The 24,216-nt window shown below is 44.9% G+C and overlaps 1 protein-coding gene and 1 long non-coding RNA gene across 4 annotated transcripts in view; one reads left to right on the top strand and one right to left on the bottom strand.

Moving 5' to 3' along the window:
* Positions 1-1,367: 1,367 nt before the first annotated feature.
* On the bottom strand, positions 1,368-22,889 carry LOC109274056 (uncharacterized). 3 transcript variants are annotated; one of them, XR_008420889.1, is made up of 4 exons: positions 22,562-22,889; positions 8,933-8,988; positions 7,272-7,416; positions 1,368-1,525 (listed from the first exon to the last, which is right to left on the bottom strand). It is a non-coding gene; the product is annotated as an uncharacterized LOC109274056 (long non-coding RNA). The 3 variants fall into 3 exon arrangements; XR_008420891.1 differs by having other exon boundaries at positions 8,933-9,025; XR_008420890.1 differs by lacking the exon at positions 8,933-8,988.
* The window catches only part of RERE (arginine-glutamic acid dipeptide repeats), a 422,698-nt gene continuing 420,576 nt past the window's right edge, over positions 22,095-24,216 (top strand). The window contains 1 exon segment of the mRNA XM_053899022.1: positions 22,095-22,592. The gene's annotated coding sequence lies outside the window, so the exon portion shown is untranslated.

Genomic DNA, 24,216 nt, shown 5'->3' on the forward strand with positions numbered 1-24,216 from the left:
CATATACATATACGTGTGATCACTGTTCCAAGGTTTGTATTTATATCAACATTTGGTTGTTCTGGGCCAAACGGAGAGTGAAAGCATGGAGTCTCTCTCTGCTTCATGAAGACTTCATGAAGTCTCTGCTCTTGGTGCCCCCTCTCTGTCCCTACAGCCCTGAATTATTCTGCTATTTGATGGTTACTGCAGGCAGAGGTCATTCTTCACATGACTTTTTAATGAATTAGCTCTTTCATGAACATCTGGTTTCAGGTCACAAGACAGTGGCATGAGAGGCTCAAGGCAGAGGGAGGTCCCATCCACACATCTGTGGAGGCTGGTGCAGAAAGACTTGTCCCGTGGGCGGAGAAGGGAGAAGCAGCCTGATTTCAAAGTCCTCGCACAGCCAAGAGAGAAAGCCTCTAAGTCAGCCTTGCTTGGATGACCTTTCCCTCTTGCAGTGGCGTGTAATTTCTGAGTCATGGACCCCCTTTGAGAACCCGAGGATCACTATGGCTCCTTCTCACCAAAGATGTGCGTATGTCAGCTGCTCACACACATCCACATGCACATTTTCGTCATGCCAACCCAGGGGGTGGGGGGCGGTCATGGGTACCCTAGGATCCTTGGCGTCGCAATCAGATGTTGCCTTAGAATTTGGGGAAAAGAGCTTGCTCTTGTTTCTTAAAATGTGGGTCATACCCTTTATATCACTTTTTTTAAGTAGGCTCCACACCCAGTGTGGGGCTTGAACTTATGACCTTGAAATCAAGAGTCCCATGCTCTACAGACTCAGCCAGCCAGGCACCCCTAAGTCCCTTTTTAAAATAAACGAGTGCAAAAAAAAAAAAAAAAAAAAGAAAGAAAGAAAAAAAGGGGTGCCTGGGTGGCTCAGTCTGTTAGGAGACTGACTTCGGCTCAGGTCATGATCTCACGGTTCGTGAGTTCGAGCCCCCCGTCGGGCTCTGTGTTGACAGCTCGGAGCCCGGAGCCTGCTTTGGATTCTGTGTCTCCCTTTCACTCTGCCCCTCCCCTCCTCGTGCTCTCTCTCTCTGTCTCTCAAAAAATAAATACATGTTAAAAAAATTTAAAAATAAAATAAAATAAAATAAAACGAGTGCTGTGCACAAGCCAATTTAGAGGACCTGTACTTGGGGCACCCAGCAGGCTCAGTCAGTAGAGTACATGATTCTTGATCTCAGGGTCGTGAGTTCGAGCCTCATGTTGGACGTAGAGCTTACTTGGAAGGAAGGAAGGAAGGAAGGAAGGAAGGAAGGAAGGAAGGAAGGAGGGAAGGAGGGAGGAAGGAAGAAGGGAAGGAGGAGGAAGGACTTGTACTTAATGATATAACAAAGAATAAAGCACTGTCTAGTCTAGACTAGTTGGTTTCACACAAGTTACTTGCCTTTGCCCCTCCTCTAAACATTTGTTCTGTGGCTTTGTTGTTCAAGGAACCCCCACAGTTGAGTCAGGAAGCTGAGACTCTAATTAGCCCAAAGCTGAGGGGAGTCTCCTTCCTATCCTTAAGCTTCAGTTTCTGCATCTATAAAAAGGAAGAGATTTAGATTAGTAGGTAGTTCTCAAGAGACCCTTTTTTGGGGTCTGTGAGGTCAAAAACATTTCATAACAAACTAAGATGTTACTTGCCTTTGTCGCTCTCATCCCACGGCAGGTGCACAGTGGGGGTTTGCAGAAGCTGTGTGACATGTGATGACGTCATTGTGCTGAGAGCGTGTGGAATGTGTGTTGGTAGATTCTTATGTTTCAAAGATGCTTAATGTGATACACGTCAGGAGGTAAAACCCACCGAAACAAGATTATTCTCTTAGTTTCCTTATTTCTCACAAAGTACCACAAACTGGGTGGCTTAAGACAATAGAAATTTGTTGCCTTGCAGTTCTGGAGGCTAAAAGTCCAAAACTAAGATGTCGGCATCGCTGCTATCTTTCTGGAAAGAAAATTATATGTATATGTATATGTATATGTACATGTAAATTTATATCTATATCTATATCATCTATAAAAGATTTTATTTATTTTATAAAGGATTTTATTTTTAAGTAATCCCTACACCCAAGATGGGGCTCAAACTCATAACCCCAAGGTCAAGAGTAGCACACCCCATTGAGCCAGCCAGGCACCCAAGGGTTGCTTCCTTTTGAGGGCTCTGAAGGAGAATCTTTTCCAGGTCTCTCTCCTGGCTCCTGGTGGCTGCCAGCCACCCTTGGTGTCCCTTGGCTTGTAGACACATCACTCAAACCTCTGTCCCCATCTTCACATGGATTTCTCCCTGAGTGTCTGTGTCTGTGTCTCTATGTGGCCATCTTCTTTTTCGTTTTTTAACGTGGTCATCTTCTTTTTTAATGTTTATTTATTTTTGACAGAGAGAGAGAGGGATAGAGCATGAACAGGGGAGGGGCAGAGAGAGGGAGACACAGAATCCGAAGCAGGCTCCAGGCTCTGAGCTGCCAGCACAGAGCCCGGTGCGGGGCTCGAACTCACAGACCGCGAGATCATGACCTGAGCTTAAGTCGGACGCTCAACTGACTGAGCCACCCAGGTGCCCCTAACATGGTCATCTTCTTATGAGGACATCAGTCCTACTGGATTAAGGGCCCACCCTACTCCAGTATGACATCATCTTAATTCATTGTCTCTGCAACAACCTTATTCCAAGCAAGGTCACATTCTGAGGGAATAGGAGTTAGGACTAGGGACACAATTCAACCCAAACAGTAATCAATAATATTCAAGATGCTGAGACCAGAGTCTGACTAGGTGACTTCAAGGGTTCTACCCTGATGAAACATCATAAGATTCTAAGGTAAATTTTATTTTATTTTTCTTATGTTTATTTTTGACAAAGAGAGACAGAGACAGAAACAGATCATGAGCGAGGAGGGTCAGAGGGACAGGGAGATACAGAATCCGAAGCAGGCTTCAGGCTCTGAGCTGTCAGCGCAGAGCCCGAGGCAGGACTTGAACTCACCAACCGCAAGATCATGACCTGAGCCAAAGTCAAATGCTTAACTGACTGAGCCACCCAGGTGCCTTTTTTTTTTTTTTTTTAAGATAATTTATTTTTAAATTATCTCTACATTCACTGTGGGGCTGGAACTTACAACCCTGAGATCAAGAGTCACATGATTTACCCCTTGAGTGAGCCAGGCATCCCATTGGCTACTATTTTTCTTAAAATTAAAAAAAAATTTTCCTTAACATTCTAAGTACAGAACATAACAAATAGATTTTTATTTTTATAAGATTTATTATTTTAAAATGTTTATTTATTTTGTGGGAGAGAGAACACACGTGCATAAGCAGGTGAGGGGCAGAGAGAGAGGAAGAGAGAGAATCCCAAACAGGCTCTACACTGTCAGCACAGAACCCAATGCAGGGCTTTAACCCATGAACCTTGAGATCATGACCTGAGCCAAAATCAAGAGTTGAACACTTAACCGACTGAGCCATCCAGATGCCCCTAAAGATTTTATTTTATTTTTTATGATTTTCTACTTTTTATTTAAAAAGTTTTCTTATATTTATTTATTTTTGAGAGAAAGAGAGAGAGAGAGAGCACAAATGGGGGAGGAGCAAAGAGAGAGGGAGACGTAGAATCCAAAGCAGGCTCTAGGCTCTGAGCTGTCAGCATAGAGCCTGATATGGGGCTGGAACTCACCAACGGTGAGATCACAGCCTGAGCCGAAGTCAGACACTTAACCGACTAAGCCACCTATGCGCCCCTAAAACAATTTTTTTTATATGTTTATTTTTGAGAGAGAGAGAGAGACAGCGTGAATGGGGGAGGGAAAGACAGAGAAAGAGACACAGAATCTGAAGGGGGCTCCAGACTCTGAGCTGTCAGCACAGAGCCCAATGCAGGGCTTGAACTCACGAACTGCGACATCATGACCTGAGCTGAAGTCAGACACTCAACCCACTGAACCATCCAGGTGTCCCTAAAGATTTTATTTTTAAGTAATCTCTACATCTAACATGGGCTCGAACCTATGGTCTTGATCCTGAGATCGAGTCACATAGTGTACTGACCCAGCCAGGTGCCCCGACAAATAGATTTTTAAAAATGTTCTTTTTGCATATTTGCTTTAGATATTTTTGAAGGAAATAAAATATTACAAATACCGCCAAGATTCTTCTCACGCCACAGTCCTGCCAACCTTCATAGGCTTAACCTATATTGAAGTTGGTCTGACTCTCCATAGTGACTTTTTATAATTGTACTTCTTATACATGTATCCACATAATACTCTGGCATTGTATAGTATGTTTTTATAAATCTTATAAATGATTTCATTCTATAAATGTCTGTTTGCAAATTGCCTTTTTCCTTCAGCATTACGCTCCTTAGAATTTTTTTTGGTATCACTACACATAAATCATTTTACCTTTATTCGTTATTTCCTAATGCTCTTCCTTTCTTTGTAGATCTGAGTTCTGACCAATGTCCTTTCCTTCTCTATGAAGAACTTACTTTAATACTTCTTGGAAAGTATGTCTACTTGGCATCAAATTCTCTTTTTGGTTTGAGAAATTCTTTATTTCTCCTTACTCCTTTTTATTTTTATTTAAAAAAAAATTTTTTTTAACGTTTATTTATTTTTGAGACAGAGAGAGACAGAGCATGAACGGGGGAGGGTCAGAGAGAGGGAGACACAGAATCTGAAACAGGCTCCAGGCTCTGGGCTATCAGCACAGAGCCCGACGCGGGGCTCGAACCCACGGATTGCGAGATCATGACCTGAGCCGAAGTTGGCTGCTTAACTGACTGAGCCACCCAGGCGCCCCATCCTTACTCCTTTTTAAAAGATTTTTTATTTTGGGGGCACCTGGGTGGCTCAGTAGGTTAAGTGTCCGAGTCTTGATTTTGGCTCAGGTCAAGATCTCATGGTTCATGGGATCAAGCCCCGCCTTGGCCTCTGTGCTGATAAGCAAGGAGCCTGCTTGGGATTCTCTCTCTGCCCTTCCCCCGCTCATGCTCTCTCCCTCTCTTTCTCTCTCTCTCTCTCTCTCTCTAAATAAATAACTTTAAAAAAAGATGTTTTTGTTTTTAAGTAATCTCTACACCCACGTGGGGCTCAAACTTATGACACCGAGATCAAGAGTCGCATGCTCTTCTCACTGAGCCTGCCAGGCGTCTGCCTCCTTGACTTTTGAAGGATAACTTCACTGGGTACAGGATTCTAAGTTAGTGAATTTTTTTCTTTCAAACAAAAATTTTTAACGTTTATTTATTTTTGAGATCGAGAGAGACAGAGCATGAACTGGAGAGGGTCAGAGAGAGAGGGAGACACAGAATCTGAAACAGGCTCCAGGCTCTGGTCAGCACACAGCCCGACGTGGGGCTTGAATTCCCGTACTGTGAGATCATGACCTGAGCCAAAGTCAGACACTTAACCGACTGAGCCACCCGGGCGCCCCCCCGGGTCAATGTTTTTAAAAAAAAAAATTTTTTTTTTTAAGTAGTCTTCACGCCCAGCACGGAGCCCAATGTGGGGCCTGAACTCACAACCCTGAGATCAACCAAGACCTGAGCGGAGATCAAGAGTTGGATGCTTAACCGACTGAGCTACCCAGGTGTGCCCCTCTTTCAACACTTTCAGTATTTCCATCCGTTTCTTGCCTGCATGGTTTCCAAAGGGAAATTCTGTGTCATTCTTTCCTCTCTCCTCCATAGGTAAGTCCTTTTCCTCTGGCCTCTTTCAAAATTTGTCTTTGCCTGTGATTTTCTGCAGCTGGAATATGACATGGTAGGTGTAGATTGTGAGGTCTTGGTCTTTCGGTGAGCCTGTGCCTGTGGGCTGTGACTTCCCAGGGCTTCTCAGCTCCCTTACCCCCTTTGGTAAGGTAGAAAGGCTCGAGGGGGTTGCAGCTGGATATTTCCCTTCTCTTGGGTCCATTAGGCTCTGGTGAAATGGTTTCTTTTGAGGGCAGGGCTTGTTAAGAGGAACAGAATCCTCGGGGTATGTACCAAAACGGCTCCTTTCCCCTTTCCCCTGGTGAGGTGTGAGGGGGTTTTTTCTGGATCTTTACTGTGAGGATCTGGAAGGGCTCCTGGGGGTAAAACTCACAAGTGTGAGGGGCCCCTGGGGTTTTTAACTTTCAAGCTTATCCACGCTGAGCCTCCAGCAATATGTCGACTAGAATACCTTCTCAGGTACTGGTTCCCGTAGAGTTTCTGCTCAGGTAAGTTGTGATTCTCTGCACCTTTAAGTCCACCTCTCCCAATTTGGCAGCTTGCCCTGTGACCTCAGTTCTCTGACAGGTCTAAAAATAATTGCAGATTTTCAGATTTCTCAGCTTGGTTTCCTGCTCTGTGAATGAAAGCAGCTTCCAATCTCCTTACACTGGAAGTCAATACTTATAAAATAATTCATTGTAACTGCTTTACGATGGTCCCTCGGATATGACAATCATTTATCCAGTGTCTGGCTGATGGAAATTCTAGGTGTTTCCATTTTTTCCCCTATTGTAAGCAATGCTGTTGTGAACATTTTTTTGCATGGCTCCTTGCACATATGTGGATGAGGGTTCTTCAAGGTGAACACTGGGAAGTGAAATTGCCGGGTCGTAACGATTCGCACTTACCTTGGACTTGACTCCAGAGTGCCAGATTGCCCAGAGTGGCCGCACCCAGCGTGCACTCTTGAGCAGCGCAGGAGTTTCCTCTCACTAACTCCTCATCAGGGCTTGCAACTGTCAGACTTGTACGCTTTATCATCTCATGGGTGTGAAGCAATGTTTTGCGGGTTTCCTTTGTATTTTCCTGACCACTAGTGAGGATCATTCACTGAAGCGACAATTCCTGAGCTCCTGTCTTGGGCAGGTGCTGATCTGGGCTTGGCTTGTGGGGGGCACATCCGTGGACAAAACAGACACGGCCCCTGCCTTCCCTGCCCTCATAAATCGGTCAGGGTAGGAGGTGAAGGAATTATCGTACAGATCGTTGAAGGAAGAGCCACGCAGGCAGAGGAAAGGCGTCTCGGAGGCAATGGTAATGGTAGCAGGGAGAGAGCGGGGGCGGTGAGGCCAGAGAGGTGGGGGCGACGGCTGCTAATGCAGAGCTTCACAAGCTGGTGTGAGGACTGTGCTTTTCTATCTTGAGCACTGCTGGGAGCCCATGGTGTTCAGGAAGGCACCACGTATTTCTAGCTCCCGGCCCTCAGAATGGAGTGGGATGACACTTCCTGGCTGTCTTAAGGACGCATCAAGCCGTGCGAACAGTTCTGGCCACTGAGCTTTGAGAATTCGCTTTAGAGGCAGTTGATTACCAGTGATAATTTTCTAGAGCTTTTTACTCTTCTGCCAAGGCGACCAGAAACATCCAAGTAGGATCCTGAGCTGAAAGCCCCAGTCTCCGATCAACGATCAACGGTGGTGACGAGCGGCTCCCTGCTGCTGCCTCAGATGGATGTGCTGCATGAGAAAGAAATGATCACTGTTTATTTATTTGAGAGAGGGAGAGAGAGAAAGCTTGTGTGAGCGGGGGCGGGGCAGAGAGAGAGAGAGAGGGAGAATCCCAAGCAGGATCCACACTGTCAGCTCAGAGCCTGACTTGGGGCTCGAGCTCATGAACTGTGAGATCATGACCTGAGCTGAAATCAAGAGTTGGAAGCTTCACCGACTGAGCCCCCCAGGTGCCCCAGAAATGATCGCTATTTTAAGTCCCTGAAATTTTGGGGTTATTTGTTACCACAACATAACAGGGATCATCTTGACTGATACAGGGTCATTGTCAAGTTTTGAACTGCACAGTGAGAGAATCTAACCTACCTTTCCTTCCTTCCTTCCTTCCTTCCTTCCTTCCTTCCTTCCTTCCTCTTTCTTTCTCTCTTTTTCTTTTTTTCTTTCCTCCTTCCTCTTTCTTTCTTTCTTTCTTTCTTTCTTTCTTTCTTTCTTTCTTTCTTTCTTTCTCTTTCTTTAAAATGTGTATTTATTTTTAAAAGAGAGAGAGAGAGAAAGCAAGCATGAGCAGGGGAGGGGCAGAGAGACAGGGAGAAGGAGAATCCCAAGCAAGCTCCATGCTGTCAGCACAGAGCCTGACATGGGGCTCGAACCCACAAACCATGAGATCATGACCTGAGCTGAAATCAAGTTGGATGCTTAACCAACTGAGCCACCCAGACACCCCTATTTATTTACTTTCAGGGGGAGGGGCGGAGAGATAGAGAGAGCACAAGCAGCAGGGGACGGGCAGAGAGAGAATCCCAAGCAGTCTCTGAGCTGTCAGTAAGGAGCCAGATGTGGGACTTGACCCCAGGAACTGTGAGATCATGACCTCAGCCGAAACCAAGAGCTTAACCCGCTTACCCCACTTAACACTTGACCCACTGAGCCATCCAGGCGCCCTAACCTATACTATAAAAAAAATCACAGCTACCAAATTGGAAATAGACTATCTAGAGGGTCAGAAATTAAGAGCCCACTGCAATAATCCAAGCAAGAGACGACAGCGACTTGCACTATGATGGTAGTGGCAGAGGTGGTAAGAAGCAGTCAGCTCATGGACATCGTCAGGAGGCAGGGCCAATAGGATTTTTCTGATGCATTGGATGTGGATGTGAAAGACTCAAAGGTTTTAGTTTGAGCACCTGGAAGAATGGAGTTGCTATCGACTGAGATGGGGAAGACCTCAGGTGGGCAGGTGCTTAGTTTGGGGATATTAAAGTTGACATACCTTAGACATCCAGGTGGAGATGCTGAGCCGGCCCTTGGCCTATAGGAGTCTGGGGTTCAGGAGGGAGGTCTGGGTCGGAGACGTACACTTGAGAATGATCAGCAATTAGGTGGTCTTTAAAGTCATGACAGTGAATGGAATGGAATCAACAGGGGACGGATTGTAGGTGCAGAAAAGGACTACACCTGGGGGCTACAACACTCGGAGGCTGGGGAGAAGCAAAGGAATCACTGAAAAACACTGAGAAATACTCACTTGTGAGGTAACAGGAAACCAGGAGGATCGTGTCCCGGCGGCCCAGCCGAAAGAGTCTGTCAGGTAGGAGGTCGCGATCAGTTGTATCAAAAGCTGCAAATAGATCAGGAAAGTGGCAGGCAGAATTGGCTCTTCGCTCTAGCAACACGGGGCTCCGTGGCATTGTCGGTAGGAAAAGTTTTGGTCCAGCAGACAGCAAAAAATAAATAAATAAAAATAAAAATAAAAAAGATGTATCAGAAAAAGGGGAGAAGGGCTGAGTGGTACTCATGAATGATGGGAGGGGAGGGGTCAAAGCAGAGGGCTAGACGTCCATAGCACTGTAGGTGATTCATCTACGGGAGCAGGCAGGAAGCCAGCGGGTGGGGTTCAGAGATGGAGAGATAGATGTGGGGAGTGGGCAGTCTGCGGACTTCCTCTGCTGATCACGTCAATATCCACAGTGACCTCAGAAAGAAGGGAGGGGGGTTGGAGGTTTGAGGAGGGAGGAAGGGAGGCGGATAACTTGCTGGAGCATTGGGTGAGAAGTGAACCTGGGTTAAGTAGCCTATGATTGCCAAGGGCATTAAGAGTCCACTTGAGGCTTGTGGTCATGAATTTAAAATGAAACCAGGCCGTGTGATGCCAGACGCATTTGGCTGGGCAGGTGCAGGTGCCGAGCAGGCAGCAAGTTGGAATTATCACCAGGGTTGTGGTTTGGCTCAGGGAATATTAGGAAGTGAGGAGGCAGGTTGCTGAGGGTGTGTGGAAGGCAGAGGGTACAGTGCTTGACCATGGAATGTAAACAGACACAGAAGAGGAGGAGGGCGTCGAGTCACTGGGGATGTGGTATTAGGACCAACTCAGATTTATTTCCGGAAGACAAGAATCTGAATTCTTCTGGAACACATATACACACCATTATCTATACACGGTCTAATCACATGTTCTCAGAGAATACTTGAAATTAAAACAATGCCCGTAGCTTTGTATACTTAACGTTTGTCTATTTTAATCTGTATTAACATGAGTTAATAGAAATATTAGAGGACAGAGAATTTATTTTAAATGAGATCACCAAAATTGATTTGATACATTTCAGTGACTTCATCTAAGTAGTTTTTTCCCCCAAAGTGTTATAATCAACTTCATTCAGAAGTTTTCAATGGGGCGCATGGGTGGCTCGGTCGATTAAATGTCCGACTTCGGCTCAAGTCATTATCTCATGGTTCGTGGGTTCAAGCCCCCTGTTGGGCTCTGTGCTGACATCTCGGAGCCTGAAGCTGCTTCAGATTCCGTGTCTCCTCTCTCTGCCCCTCCCCTGCTCACCCTCTGTCTTTCTCTCTCAAAAATAAACATTAAAAAAAAAGTTTTCAAAAATTTACACCTGACAGTAGTCAATGCCAAAGCTCAAATCTGCTATATACTCATACTGACTATGAGTGAACTCAATCTTACATGTAGTTAAGCAATGTCCACAGTCAACTATGAGGGCTTCATGTGCATTTTTTTAATTCTTTTTTTTTTTTAATGTTCATTCATTTTGGAGAGACAGAGACCGAGCATGAGTGGGGGAGGGGCAGAGAGAGAGGGAGACACAGAATCTGAAACAGGCTCCAGGCTCTGAGCTGTCAGCACAGAGCCCGACGTGGGGCTCGAACTCACAGACTGTGAGATCATGACCTGAGCCGAAGTCGGGCGCTCAACCGACTGAGCCACCCAGGCACCCCTTCATGTGCATTTTTTGTTCCTTACCACACCCCTCTTCCTTGTGATTCAACAAGTATGCCTGCCTTTGTGATGTTCACATTCCAGCAGGGTGCAAACAATAGGTACACTAATAAGTAAGCGAACAAATGATCTAGTTTGTCTCAAACGTCCTTACCAGTGACCATAAGCACTGAATCCAGGGTGAGTGGCAACCAACTTTCACCTAAAATGAAATTAATAGTAAACTCTTGATCAAATCATTGTTATGGCCAAAAAGGCCACTGAGCCTAAGTAGTTATTTTTTGTTCTGCTATATAAATTTGCTAAGTAATTAATTAAAGCAGTTTAAGATGTTGTTAAGAAAAGAGAAATGGGCAAGTCCAAATGCAGTCAGTGCAGACTGTTTATACAGGTCACCACTGCAGATGCACAAAGGGACAGGTCCCCCTGAATTTAAAAGAATACTCACCCCCAGTGTGACTATATATATTTAGAGATAGGGTCTTTAACAGAAGTGATTAAGGGGAAGTGAGATCTTAAGGATGGGAGCCAAATCCAACAGGACTGGTGGATGTCCATATAAGAAGAGGAAGAGGGGCACCTGGGTGGCTCAGTCAGTTAAGCATCCAACTTCGGCTCAGGTCACCATCTCAGGGTTTGTGGAGTTCAAGCCCCACATTGGGCTCTGTGCTGACAGCTCAGAGCCTGGAGTCTGCTTCGGATTCTGTGTCTCCCTCTCTGTCTGCCCCTCTTCTGCTCACTCTCTGTCTCTCTCTCTCAAAAATAAATAAATATGAAAATTTTAATTTTTTTCATGTTTATTTTTGAGAGAGACAGAGAGTGCCAAGTGGCGGGGGGGGGGGGGGGGTGGAGGCAGCAGAGAGAGAGAGGGAGACACAGAATCCGAAGCAGGCTCCAGGCTCTGAGCTGTCAGCACAGAGCCCGACGCGGGGCTCAAACTCACGGACTGTGAGATAACCTGAGCTGAAGTCGGAAGCTTACCCGACTGAGCTACCCAGGTGACCTGAAAAAAAGAAGGTGTTTTTTTTTTGTTTTTTTTTAAAGAAGAGTAAGAGACACCAGGGATGCACACACATGGAAAAAGCCAGGTGAGGACACAATCAGAAGGCAGCCACCTATGAGCCAAGGAGAGAGGCCTCAGGAGAAACCAGACCTGCTGGCACCTTGATCTCAGACTTACAGCCTCCAGAACTGTGAGAAAATACATTTCTGTTTTCAGCCATTGAGTCTGTGGCACTCTGTACGCTAGCCCTAGCAAATTAATACAAGGATGTTATGTTAACTGAAATAAGCCAGGCAAATACTGTTTGATTTCACTTATATAAGGTATCTAGAGTGGTCAAATTCATAGAAACAGAAATAGTAGCGGAATAGTAGTTCCCAGGGGCTGGCGGAGGAGGGCAAAATGGGGAGTTGTTGTTTCATGGATATAGAGTTTTGATTTTGCAAGAATTTCATCTTGCACATGGAGGCTGGTTGCACAACGGTGTGAATGTAGTTTATTGAGCTGCACACTCAAAAATGATGAAGATGATAGATTGTTATGTGTATTTGACAATTAAAACACACACACACATGCATGTGCACATGCGCGCGCGCGCGCACACACACACACACACACACACACACACACACACACACACAAAAGAAGCCAGTTGTTAGAAGGGTCATCTATGTGTGTATTGAAACTGCCAAGAATGAGGACATGAGAGATGGAACATCGTTTTGTGTTTACTGGACATACAGATTCTTCTGCCGATTGTCTGTTCTTTACTTCTGTATGTATGTATGTATGTATGTATGTATGTATGTATGTATTTATTGAGCAGGCTCAAGCAGGGCAGACAGGTATAGAGGGAGGGAGAGAGAGAATCCCAAGCTGACTCCCAGCTCAGCGTGCAGCCCAGTGCAGGGCTCGATCCCACAACCCTGGGATCATAACCTGAGCTAAAATCAAGAGTTGGATGCTCAATTGACTGAGCCACACAGGTGCCCCTGCCAATTCTCTGTTCTTACCTTCAACTACTTTTCTGTTGGGTTGTCTTTCTCGAATAGATTTTTTTTAAAGTTTATTTATTTTTGACATGGAGAGAGAGACACACAGCATGAGCAGGGGAGGGGCAGAGGGAGAGGGAGACACAGAATCCAAAGCAGGCTCCAGGCTCTGAGCTGTCAGCACAGAGCCCGACGCGGGGCTCGAACTCACAGGCCGTGAGATCATGACCTGAGCTGAAGTTGGATGCTCCACCGACTGAGCCACCCAGAGGCCCCATCTTGAATAGATTTATAAGCATTCTTTATGGATTCTAATCACTAATCCTGTCATGCTTATGGAAATTACAGTGATCGTTTCCCAACATGTGATTCCCACTTATTTTAATGTAACTTCTCATAAGAAGTCTTTGAGATCATTTTAGTCAATTGTGTCTTTCACCAGGTTGTGCTTTTTAGGTCTTATTCAACAGCTTCTCATACACTGTATCTAAAATTTCTGTAGTTTTGCATTTCACATTTGAGTCTTTAACCCATACTATTTGATTTCTGTTTTGGGTTTGGGAGTGCATCTTCATGAGTATATTATCAGGGGCTTCTAAAAGAAGTTTAAAAAAAATTCTGTAAGATTATAAAAAAAATCTATTTATATTTAATTTTTCTAATGTTTACTTATTTATTTTGAGAGAGAGACAGAGCACTAGTGGGGAAGGGCAGAGAGAGAGGGAGAGGGAGAATCCCAAGCGGGCTCCTTGCTGTCAGCAAGGAGCCCAACGCAGCATAGGGCTTGAACCCAGGAACCATGAGATCATGACCTGATCTGAAATCAAGAGTCAGTATAAATAAATAAATAAATATAACCAAGTATTGTTATTCCTGTACTTTATCCTTAATTACAGAGACTGAAATTCATTTCCTTTATTAGTGGTAATCAGTTTACCCAAAGTTTTTCTGTCCCTTTGTCACCTCTCCCTGACTCTAGACAATTCCTTTCACCCTGGGATTGTAATTGCGTACCTAGGTTAGAGGAGGAACATGCTTCTGTGTATAGCAAAGAGCCATCACAGCTTGTCTAGGCGTTCTCTATCCTATATCTGTAGTAAGAATTTGCTATTAATTTGAAGGTAATGGGGCTCTTTTGGAGATTGGTTGACGGCCTTTTGGGGGGATGTTTGGGAAATCATTCTTATGACATTTTTAATTAAATAAATTTTATTTATTTTTAAGTAATCTCCACCCAATGTGGGGCTTGAACTCACAACCCCGAGACCAAGAGTTGAATGCTGAGCCAGGCAGCTGCCCCTCTTATGATGTTTTTATTGATCAAAAGAATATGAACATTCTGTATTTTGTGGTCTGCTTCTTTTGCATTTTCTCTATAAGAAAAGCCAAACATTGGGGCGCCCGGCTGACTGAAAGAGCATGTGGCTCTTGATCTTGGGGTCTTGAATTCGAGTCACATGTTGGGTGTAGAGATTACTTAAAAATAAATAAGTAAATAAACTTAAAAGAGGCCAAACATCCACCATAAAGATAACTATTCTATTTTTTTAAAATACTTTTTTAAAATGTTTATTCTGAGAGACAGAGAGAGAGAGAGCATGTGCAAGCAGGGAAGGGGCAGAGAGAGAGGGAGAGAGAGAATCCCAAGCAGGTTCCACACCGTCAGCTCAGAGCCTGACATGGGTCTCGATCCCACAAACCATGAGATCATGACCTAAAGCTGGATGCTCAATCGACCAAGCCACCCAGGTGCCCCAAGGTTAACTATTTTGACATGTATCAAGGGTAGGGGCACCTGGCTGGCTCAATCGGTTAAGCAACTGGCTTCAGCTCTGGTCATGATCTCAAGGTTTGTGAGTTCGAGCCCCACTTTGGGATCTGTGCTGACAGCTCAGAGCCTGGAGCCTGCTTCAGATTCTGTGTCCCCCTCTCTCTCTGACCCTCCTCTGCTCACTCTCTGTCTCTCAAAAATGAATAAACGTTAAAAAATTAAAAAATATATATATTAAAAAAGTAAAAAGTTAATAGAGTTTTTAAGAGTAATTTTAAAAAAACATTTTTAATGTTGAGAGACAGAGAGAGAGAGACAGAGTATGAGCGGGGGAGGGGCAGAGAGAGAGAGAGAGAGACACAGAATCCGAAGCAGGTGCCAGGCTCTGGGCTGTCAGCACAGAGCTCAAACTCATGAACCGTGAGATCATGACCTGAGCCGACGTTGGACGCTTAACCGACTGAACCACCCAGGTGCTCCTAAATTGTCTTTTTAAGATTAAAGAGAGTAATTACTCTGGAAGTTGGAGTATTAGAAAGAAACCTTTGGGGATGATATTTTGAAATTAAGATGTCTTGTGTTGAATGAAAAGGAGGGAGGGAGCATTAAATTGAGGGGCCAAGACACGACCAACATAGACACTGAAGCTCGAACGGCAGAGGATGTGTTTCGTTTCCTTTGGTTTACAGAGTCACTTGCCTGTTTGCTCTGTTTGTTAATATGCCTTAGATTGAAGAAATGCATTTTGGTGGCAAATAGCCCCTGCTTCATCAATGCTTAAGATTAAATTCTGGGTTCCCAAATAAAATGTCAGAATCTCAGATTTATTTCCTATGGACTCCCCCTTCTGAGGGCCCCTTTGTGATCAATTCCGGTCTTCTTTGTTCACCGTTTAGACAAAACAGGGCTTGTGGATAATTTTTAACTCCCCATTACTATGCCTTTATTCTCTCTAGAAAACCATACCTTTCCTCCAAGGTAAATCTAAGTAATTTACCAAAGATGCGGAGGAAATGTTTATCTTGAAATGCAGCTTCCCCCAGGGTGGAGTTTGCCGGCTCTCTGGCTTGCTCGGGTAACAGTGGACAGCTGTTTATAACAGGAACCGAGGAATAGCACGTCTCAGTGAGATGGCAGGCAGACAAAGGAGGAGGACTGAGAACGATCAAACTTGGAATTGGGCCAGGACAATGAAAATCAGCATCTCCTCCCCTTAATTCTTTCATGAAGCCCTACGAGACTTTTCAATGACCACATGTGGTCAGAGGTCAGATGTTGGGTTTAGATCTCATCCCAAAGGCACCCATTGCCTCCGGACAGCATGCTGTGGCATTGGCTGGCTAAGCGTAACTCAGAGAAAAGCATCATGGATCACTGGATCTGATGGTTTAGCGGAGCAGGGCTTCCTTGAGATCTACCTGTAGGTGTGTTGGTGTATAGACCCACTTCTACTTTGGTTGAAAGAAAATTCATCGGAGTCTGGAGTTGAGTGGAGAACCTTAATTGCCGTCCATAATCAGTCACATCCGCACAAAGGAAAAGGGCTTTGAATTTTGGAAAGATGTTTGTTTCACTTAAAAAAAAAATTTTTTTTTAATGTTTACTTATTTTTGAGAGAGTGAGAGAGAGAGAGACAGAATCCAAAGCAGGGTCCAGGCTCTGAGCTGTCAGCACAGAGCCCGACCCGGGGCTCGAACCTGTGAACCATGAGATCATGACCTGAGCCGAAGTCAGATGCTTTACCGACTGAGCCACCCAGGCGCCCCTGTTTGTTTCACTTTTGTACATGTTTTTGCATGTGTGACAGGTGCCTCCTGCAGTAAGGGCCAGAATCACCCAGGGCTCCATTCCGGCTCAGTGGAGGGACTGTCAAAGGCCATCAGGGGTTACTTACTGGCTCTGAGAGAAAAGACTGAGGAGGCAGCAATTCTGATGTACAACACATTGTGAAGCGAACCCCCGGTGTCGGTAAACCTAAGGTGAGCGTTAAGCATCCGCAGACAGACCACGGTGGGAAGGAGTAGTGAGCTCTGTTCTGGCTCCACCTGAAAAAGTGCAGGGGCGCCTGGGTGGCTCAGTTGGTTAAGCATCCAACTCTTGGTTTCGGCTCAGGTCATGATCTCATGGTTTGTGGGTTCGGGCCCCACATCAGGCTCTGTGCTGACGGCATGGAACCTGCTTGGGATTCTGTCTCCCTCTCTCTCTCTGCCTCTCCCCTGCTCGCTCTCTATCTCTCTCTCAAAAATAAATAAACAAACATTAAATTAAAAAAAAAGTTTAAAAAAAAGGAAAAGTGCGAAGGGAGGTGGCTGGGGCACAGTGCTGGCTGGCGTTTGCACTACATAATCTTGGAAGGCAATTTCAAAGAAAATGCCTAGAAACAAGCTTCAGTTTGTTACCAGGCTTGATAAAGCACCCCAGTTTTGCCGAAGGCATTTTAGAGGAAAATAATTTACTTGTTCTAAAGCTTGAGTACTTCTCGTGAATTATGAAGGCTAGTTACCAGCCATATGTTCAAAGAACTTGAATTCTTTTTTTTTTTAAATTATAAAAATTATACATGCTTGATATGAAGAGAAAAAAATCAAACAGAACAGAGTCAAATGAAATCAAGTCTGTCTCCTGTTCCCTCGTTACTCTTCATTCCATGCCCAGCGGACTCACTACAAACATTTTCCTGGTGAATGTGTTTTTAGACATTTTTGAAGCAGATGCAAATTTGTCCCTCTTTTTAAAAAGATCTTTTTTTATTTTTAAGTAATCTCTACACCCAGCATGGGGCTTGAACTCACAACCCTGAGATCAAGAGCTGCATGCTCAACTGACTGAGCCAGCCAGGTGCCCCTACAAACTCGTCCTTTTAAAAATCAAATAGAGGTGCCTGGGTGGCTCAGTCCGTCGAGTGTCTGACCCTTGGTTTCAGCTCAGGTCACGCATGATCTTAAGGTTTGTGGGATCGAGCCCCAAGTTGGGCTCCGTGCTGAATGTGAAGACTGCTTAAGATTCTCTCTCTCTCTCCCTCAACCCCTGCCCTCCTCTCTAAAATAAAAAAATAAAAATAAATAAAAAATTTAAAAAATGCAAATAGGTAAGGCGTGGCTGTCTCAGTGGGAAGAGCATGCATGCGATCCCTTTTATTTTTTGAGAGAGAAGAGAGCATAGTGGAGGAGGGGCAGAGAAAGAGGGAGAGAAAAATCCCAAGCAGGCTCCTAATAGAGCCTAATGTGGGACTTGATCTCACAAACTGTGAGATCATGACCTGAGTTGAAATCAAGAGTTGGACGCTTAACTGACAGCCACCCAGGTGCCCTGATCATGCTACTCTTGATCTGGGGGTTGTGAGTTCGAGACCCACCCCACGTTGGGCAGAGAGCCTACTACAAAAAAAAAAAAAAAATACAAATAGATTCATACTTTTGCATAATTGTTCTATGACTTGACTCTGAATCCCGATCGTCATTCTGTATCAACTCAGATTTACCTAATTCTTTTTGAAATCTATAAAGTATTCCATTCCATTGTATGTTTGTACTATAATTTATTTAAACATTCTTTGTTGATGGGTGTTTGGGTTTTTTCAGGTTTTCACTATTATAAATAATGTTGCAGTTATATATATGTTTGTATTATTTTTATACATTTATGCAAGATTATTTGTAGAATGGCTTTCTAGAAGTAGAATTTCTGGGTCGAAGGTATGGGTGTTTAATTGTTTCATAGGTTGTTGCCAAATTGTGTTCTAAAAAAGGGAATGACTACATTTTTACCAACAGTGCATCAAAGTGCCTGTTTTTCCACATCCTCATCAATACTGGGTATTGTGAAGGTAAACTTTTTCCCTAATCTGAGAGAGTATTTTAATTTGCATTTATTTTATTATTATTGAATCATGTTTATTGAACACATTTCTCTATGAATTTTTTGTTCATATATTTTGTCCATTTGTCTGATTTTTTCTTACAAATTTGTAAGAGCTTTATTATATTATGGTAATTTATTATAATTATTATTATATTATAGGTATTGAAAATACTTTCCCTCAATTTTTTTGTTTCTTGCATTGTTGTGCTGTTCTTTTGTGTCTTATAGAGATGTAAAATATGTATGCATTAAAATTTATTGGTGTTTTTCCTTTATGGCTTCTGGATTTCCTGTTATGCTTAGAAAAAACTCCTTCAATCCATGATTTGAAAAGCTTTTAGTATTCCTCTAATGACTTTCATGGTTTCATTAAAACAAATCATAAAATATCTGACATATACAAAAGAGTAAACATAACCTATAACGTGGGTTATAGAGAAAATAAACTTTTAAACTCAAGCTAACAAATAGAGGCTCAATGGGTCTTACAGAATCCTGTAGACCATGGTAAGGTCTCTCTCTACACCCAATGTGGGGTGTGAACTCATGACCCTGAGACCAAGAGTTGCATGCTTAGGGTGCCTGGGTGGCTGTGTTGGTTAAGTGTCCGAGTCTTGATTTTGGCTCAGGTCATGATCTCATGGTTTATGAATTTGAATCCCATGTTGGGCTCTGGGCTGACAGTGTACAGCCTGCTTTGGATTCGCATGCTCTCTCTCTCTCTCTCAAAATACATAAACTTAAAAAAAAAAAAAGGAATAACATAAATCTAGTTAAAACATTTTTTTTCAGCATTTTTTTTTTTCTTATATAGTTATCTGGTTGTCCCAACATCACTTATTAAATAATCCCTCTTTCTCCTGGCTTCTTTTATTTATTTTTTTAAGTTTATTTATTTTGAGAGCAAGAGAGAGAAAGAGAGAGTGAGTGAGCGCATTCACAGTTGGGGTAGGGGCTGAGGGAGGGAGAGGGAGAGAGAGAATCCCAAGCAGGCTCCTCACTGGCAGCGTGAACCCCGATTTGGGGCTTGAACTTACCAACCATGAGATCATGACCTGAGACCAAACCAAGAGTTGGAAGTTTAACAGACTGAGCCACCTAGGCACTCCTCTCCCAGCTTCTTTGAAATAATGGTTTATGTTTCTGATGTGACCTCTGCATACAAAATAAAATCACTTCTACCTATAGTAAGATACACAAAATAACTAACAAAAATCCTTCTTGATATTTTCAAATTCAATAACCAAAAGTAATCCCCATTTTCTAAAGCTTGCTGAAAAGAGATTTAGGAAATGCATTCTAATTTCATAGCGGGGGGAAAAAAAACCCACTAGATATTTGACCTCTTTCACCTTGACCATGTTATTTAACTTCTCCAAGCCCCAGTTTCTTGACCTTTAAAATGGAGATAATAATACACTTCATGGGCTGTTGTCAGGACTAAGTGGACCAAGGAATACAACATGCTTTGCATGGTGCTTGGGATGTAGTAAGCTTTCAATCAATGGTTTAATAGTTTTCCTTATTAAGATGTATTGTTATTACATTATCAGCCTCTCAGGAAGGCTGTACTCTCCAGCTTTACGGCTGGACCACAATTCTTGCATGAGATTTTGCAGTTAAAGAGACCTAGTTTGCTAATTTTATGGCGCGATAGCATAATGTTATGCTTTGTAATAATGTGAAATCTTGAGACTCCTAAATCTACATGTTTTAAAAGTAGGCTCTATGTCCAACATAGGGGGTAAACTCACAACCCTGAGGTTAAGAGTGGCATGCCCCTACTGACTGGGCCAGCCAGGGGCCCCTTAATCTATGGTTTTTAATTTTTTTTATTTTTTAACGTTTATTTATTTTTGAGACAGGGAGAGACAGAGCATGAACAGGGGAGGGTCAGAGAGAGGGAGACACAGAATCTGAAACAGGCTCCAGGCTCTGAGCTGTCAGCACAGAGCCCGACGCGGGGCTCGAACTCACGGACCGCGAGATCACGACCTGAGCCGAAGTCGGCCGCTTAACCGACTGAGCCACCCAGGCGCCCCTAGCTACGGTTTTTTAAATAAATGAAGTGATGGCAAGCCCTAATACTACAAAAAATGTGGTTTCCTGATCTTGAGAGGGTCTCTCCTCTCCGCTGAATGGTAGTGTAGGATTCACAGGCATCTTCTGAAAAACTGTGGTCCATTTGCCCACCACAGGGCTGAACCTTTATTAGAAAGAGTGCTCTTGTAAATGTAGATTTTGATGGAAACTGAAGCCATCTAATACCCTTTACTCCTCATTATTTCCAAACTGATGTCGAATAGTTCCATCCATATCTAGGATGTCCAGAGCCTTTTACTGAAATTTATTATGCTGTAAAATTCGGTTCTCACATTATTAGATATATAATGAGCTACTAACTACTCTTCCCATTTCATAGCTGCAGGAATTGCAGCAAGACAGGGTTTTTCCTGCCGGAAGTTACTCAGAAAGGTAACGGCACAGACCTATTTGTTTTTAGCTCTCTTGGGTCACCGTCCAATAATATCTGCTAGTCCTAATTATTCTTAAAAGAAACTGCTGGATGTGGAAATTATAATCTGAATAGATATTCCAAAGAGAAAATTATCACTTTATTTGAAATAGATGAGTGAATTATTTTGCATGTGTTCTATCCCTTAATTATTCTATTATATACAGATCTGAACTCCTTCAGGGAGAGTGTATGGTATAAGGACACCAATAGCATTTACAGTATATTAACCAACCAACAATAGGTTGATGATTCGCCCTGGATTCATGCCAGGGTGTGTGAAAGAACTCAATAAACATGATATGCATTTCAAAAACTGCTAGTCATAATTAAAATTTCCAAACCCCTCATTCCTATAAATTATATTAACTAGAATATGAACATTTGGCCTGCCCCTCTCTCCCCTTACAGCACCGTAGACCCCGTGATTACCAGCCTTTCGGGAAGTGGGACAGAATACTATGCCTCTCAAAGAAAAAAAGGTGGTATTTGGAATTTTTGCGTGAAACTTACGGCATAGGGTTGTGCACACTGCTCTCTGTCTAAAATTCCCTCTGCGACTGGGGTTCTAGTCCCTTCTTTATTCCTTGATGAGACTTTCCACGCTTTTCATCTTTGCTATATTCTTTTCAAAGAAGCAGCGCGATCTGAGAATTTCGTTTTACTCTTTCTTAATCTTCTGCCACAGACTTATTTTGAAAACGTTCCTTCTCATCGGAATTTCGAAAGGGTCCTTAAAGCGAATCGCTGCAACCCGCTCCGTGTCCCCCGCCCCCCCGCCCCCTCCCCGCCCCGGCCCCGGGATAGGAGTCCGCGTCTGAAGTGGCTGAAAAGGCAAATTGTGACCCTGATAATAAAGAGAGCAACGGGACCCTGGGCGGTCGGCCCGGGGGACCTGCCCGCGGCGCGCCGCGACCCCGGCAGCGCACAAAGACGCGCCCGGGTGGGGGGCCCAGCCCACCGCCAGGCCGCCGCCCGGAGCGCGCGCTCGAGCCCGGGCCCTGGCGTCGGCACCGCACAGCGCGGCCGCTCCCCTCCTTCTCTTCTGCTCTTTTTATTAGAAAGGAAAAAAAAGGAGAGAGGGAGAGAGGGAGGGAGAGAGAGAGAGAGAGAGACAGACAGACAGAGACAGAGACAGAGAAAGAGATAGAACGCAAGAAGTCCCGCCCCTCCGCCCGCCCTCCGCTTTCCATTGGCCCGGCCTCCGCGCGCGTCACTTCCGGATGCGCCAATGGCGAGGCGCGATACTGCGAGGTGGGCCGGGCCCGAGCGCGGAGTGGGCGGCGGGTCGGTGCAGCAGCCCCGCCGCGGCTCGGCCACCATCGCCGAGGCGCCGCTGCTCCCACAGACGCTCGCGAGCCGCCCCCCGCGCTCCCAGCCTCCTCTTCCTCCCGCACGCCCGAGACGCTCGTCCGACTCGGGTCTCGCCCCCGCCTCCGCCTCCCCCGTGCTCTCCCCTCGCTCGCCTCCCACCTTGTCTCTGCCTCATTTTCTCTCCTAGTTGAGGAAAAAAAAAAAATCACCATCATCCTCAGGGAGCCCCTCGCCCTCAGAAAAACAAAACCAGACATGATCCTGGGCTCCCGCTCCTGAAGGACCGGCCGAGCGAGGAGCAGGGAGCAAGTGGAGACCGCCCCCGAGGTCACGGGAGGGAAGCCCCTGCAGCCCCCGGCCCTGTCCCCGCGGCCGGCCCCCTCCTCGGCCCGAGCCCGGCGGCCCCCAGCCCCGCGGGCCTCCCGCCCCGTCCCCCACTTTCCCGGGAGCCGGCCGAACACACCTCCATTGATGGTGTAGCGCATCCGGGGAAGGTAAGTGTCCAAGTTGCCGGCGCGTGGCGGCCACCTTCTCTCCTGGCCCCTCGTCCTGGGCACGGACATGGGGTGGCAGGGGGCCGGCGTGGACGCCCGGGTCCGCCGGGAGCCGGGAAGGGCAGGCCGGCGTGCGAGCCGCGCGCGCCCGGTGGTGGTGGTGGTGGGGGGGGGGGGCGGGCATAAAGGGCCGGGGACTTCTTCGGCCCTGTGCGGGCCAGGTCACTGTCCCACTCGTCTGCTGACCCCTGTTCTCTCTCTGCTGCTTATTCATGCTCTTGTTTGACTTGTCTGAGGTTAAACTGTTTCATGTGACTGAATTATTGGCCGAACTGGGGGTGGGGGGTAGTGGGGGAAAGGAAAGGAAGTCAGAGACCCACAGTGTACATTTCTTGAATGTTTGTGGATTTGGGGGTCTTGGGGGGAGGACTTTTCTTAAAGTATCATTTTCCCATTAGGGAGAGATTCCTTCTTTGTGTTCTAAATCTCCAGCTCTCTGTTCTGTGTGATTACTAGCCCAAAATCACTTGGAGCAGAATAGGATTCTTACTACCATGTTTGAGTTTTGCTCTGTGAAAGAGAGTGGCTTCTATTTTTATTTTTATTTTTTTTAAGGTTTTGGAAAGGAAGAGAGGTAGTTTTACATAGATTGTGAGTGTGTGTGTGTGTGTGCGCGCGTGTGTGTGCCTGTGTGTGCGCGGGGAGGGGGAAAGTATTGCAGGTTTCCTTTGAAACTGGTTGCTTGAGAAGTTGTTGAAAGGAAAACAAAATGATTCATTGTTGAATTGTCATTTTCCTCTGCCTCTTTTCCAAGGTTTGCTTACAATTTTTTCTGGATTACAGACTTCAAACATTGATTTAAGCAAAATGTGTCCTTGAGAAACTGGGTGCTTTAAATGTTTCAGTATGTGTTACTATTTTAAGGGACATTTAGAAAGTAGTTTTGTATGAATCCTGAAATAGCTTTCCCCAAAGCAAATTTTTTAAACCCAGAAAAGATAACTAGTAAAAGGGAAAGTTGGCGAATTGCAAAAAAAAAAAAAAACAAACATTTTCATGGAACACAAATGAATGCATCCTATGTTTAGATAAGAAACAGTTTTGATAATTGCTTTCCATTTAAAGAGAGACCTTTTTGTCTGGTGTGCACTGGTTTCTTTAGTCTCAGTCTGTTGGGGGAGGGGAGACAGGATGGATCTATACAATAATAAAATCATCTTTGGGTAGCGATTTCCTTCCATGGATTTGCTTGCTGAGTTAATTCCCCCGTAAATCATAAACCAGTTTTGATTTTGATGGCCTGCATGGAGAGCTGGCTTCCAGCTCTCCCTGTTGTTGTTGAGGTCGAAGGGAAAAGAGGCAGAGGCAGAGGCAGACACACACACACACACACACACACACACACACACACACACAATACCAGGCTGAGGGCTCATTGTTCTTCCATACACACATTCATTCTCTCTCTCCCATATTTGGGACTAGGTTTGCACAGACAAACACAGCTCTTTTTGGGAGAGAGGAGAGAAGATGGGGGAAGGGTGGACGCTTTTCTTTTTCAGCTTTCTTTCACCCATCTCTTGTCTGGGCTTTTTTTGCAACCTTGTAAGAGGCAGAAGAGTAT

Source organism: Panthera pardus, unplaced genomic scaffold (assembly GCF_024362965.1).
Source record: "Panthera pardus isolate Hobbes unplaced genomic scaffold, ASM2436296v1 HiC_scaffold_11, whole genome shotgun sequence".
Taxonomy (NCBI): domain Eukaryota; kingdom Metazoa; phylum Chordata; class Mammalia; order Carnivora; family Felidae; genus Panthera; species Panthera pardus.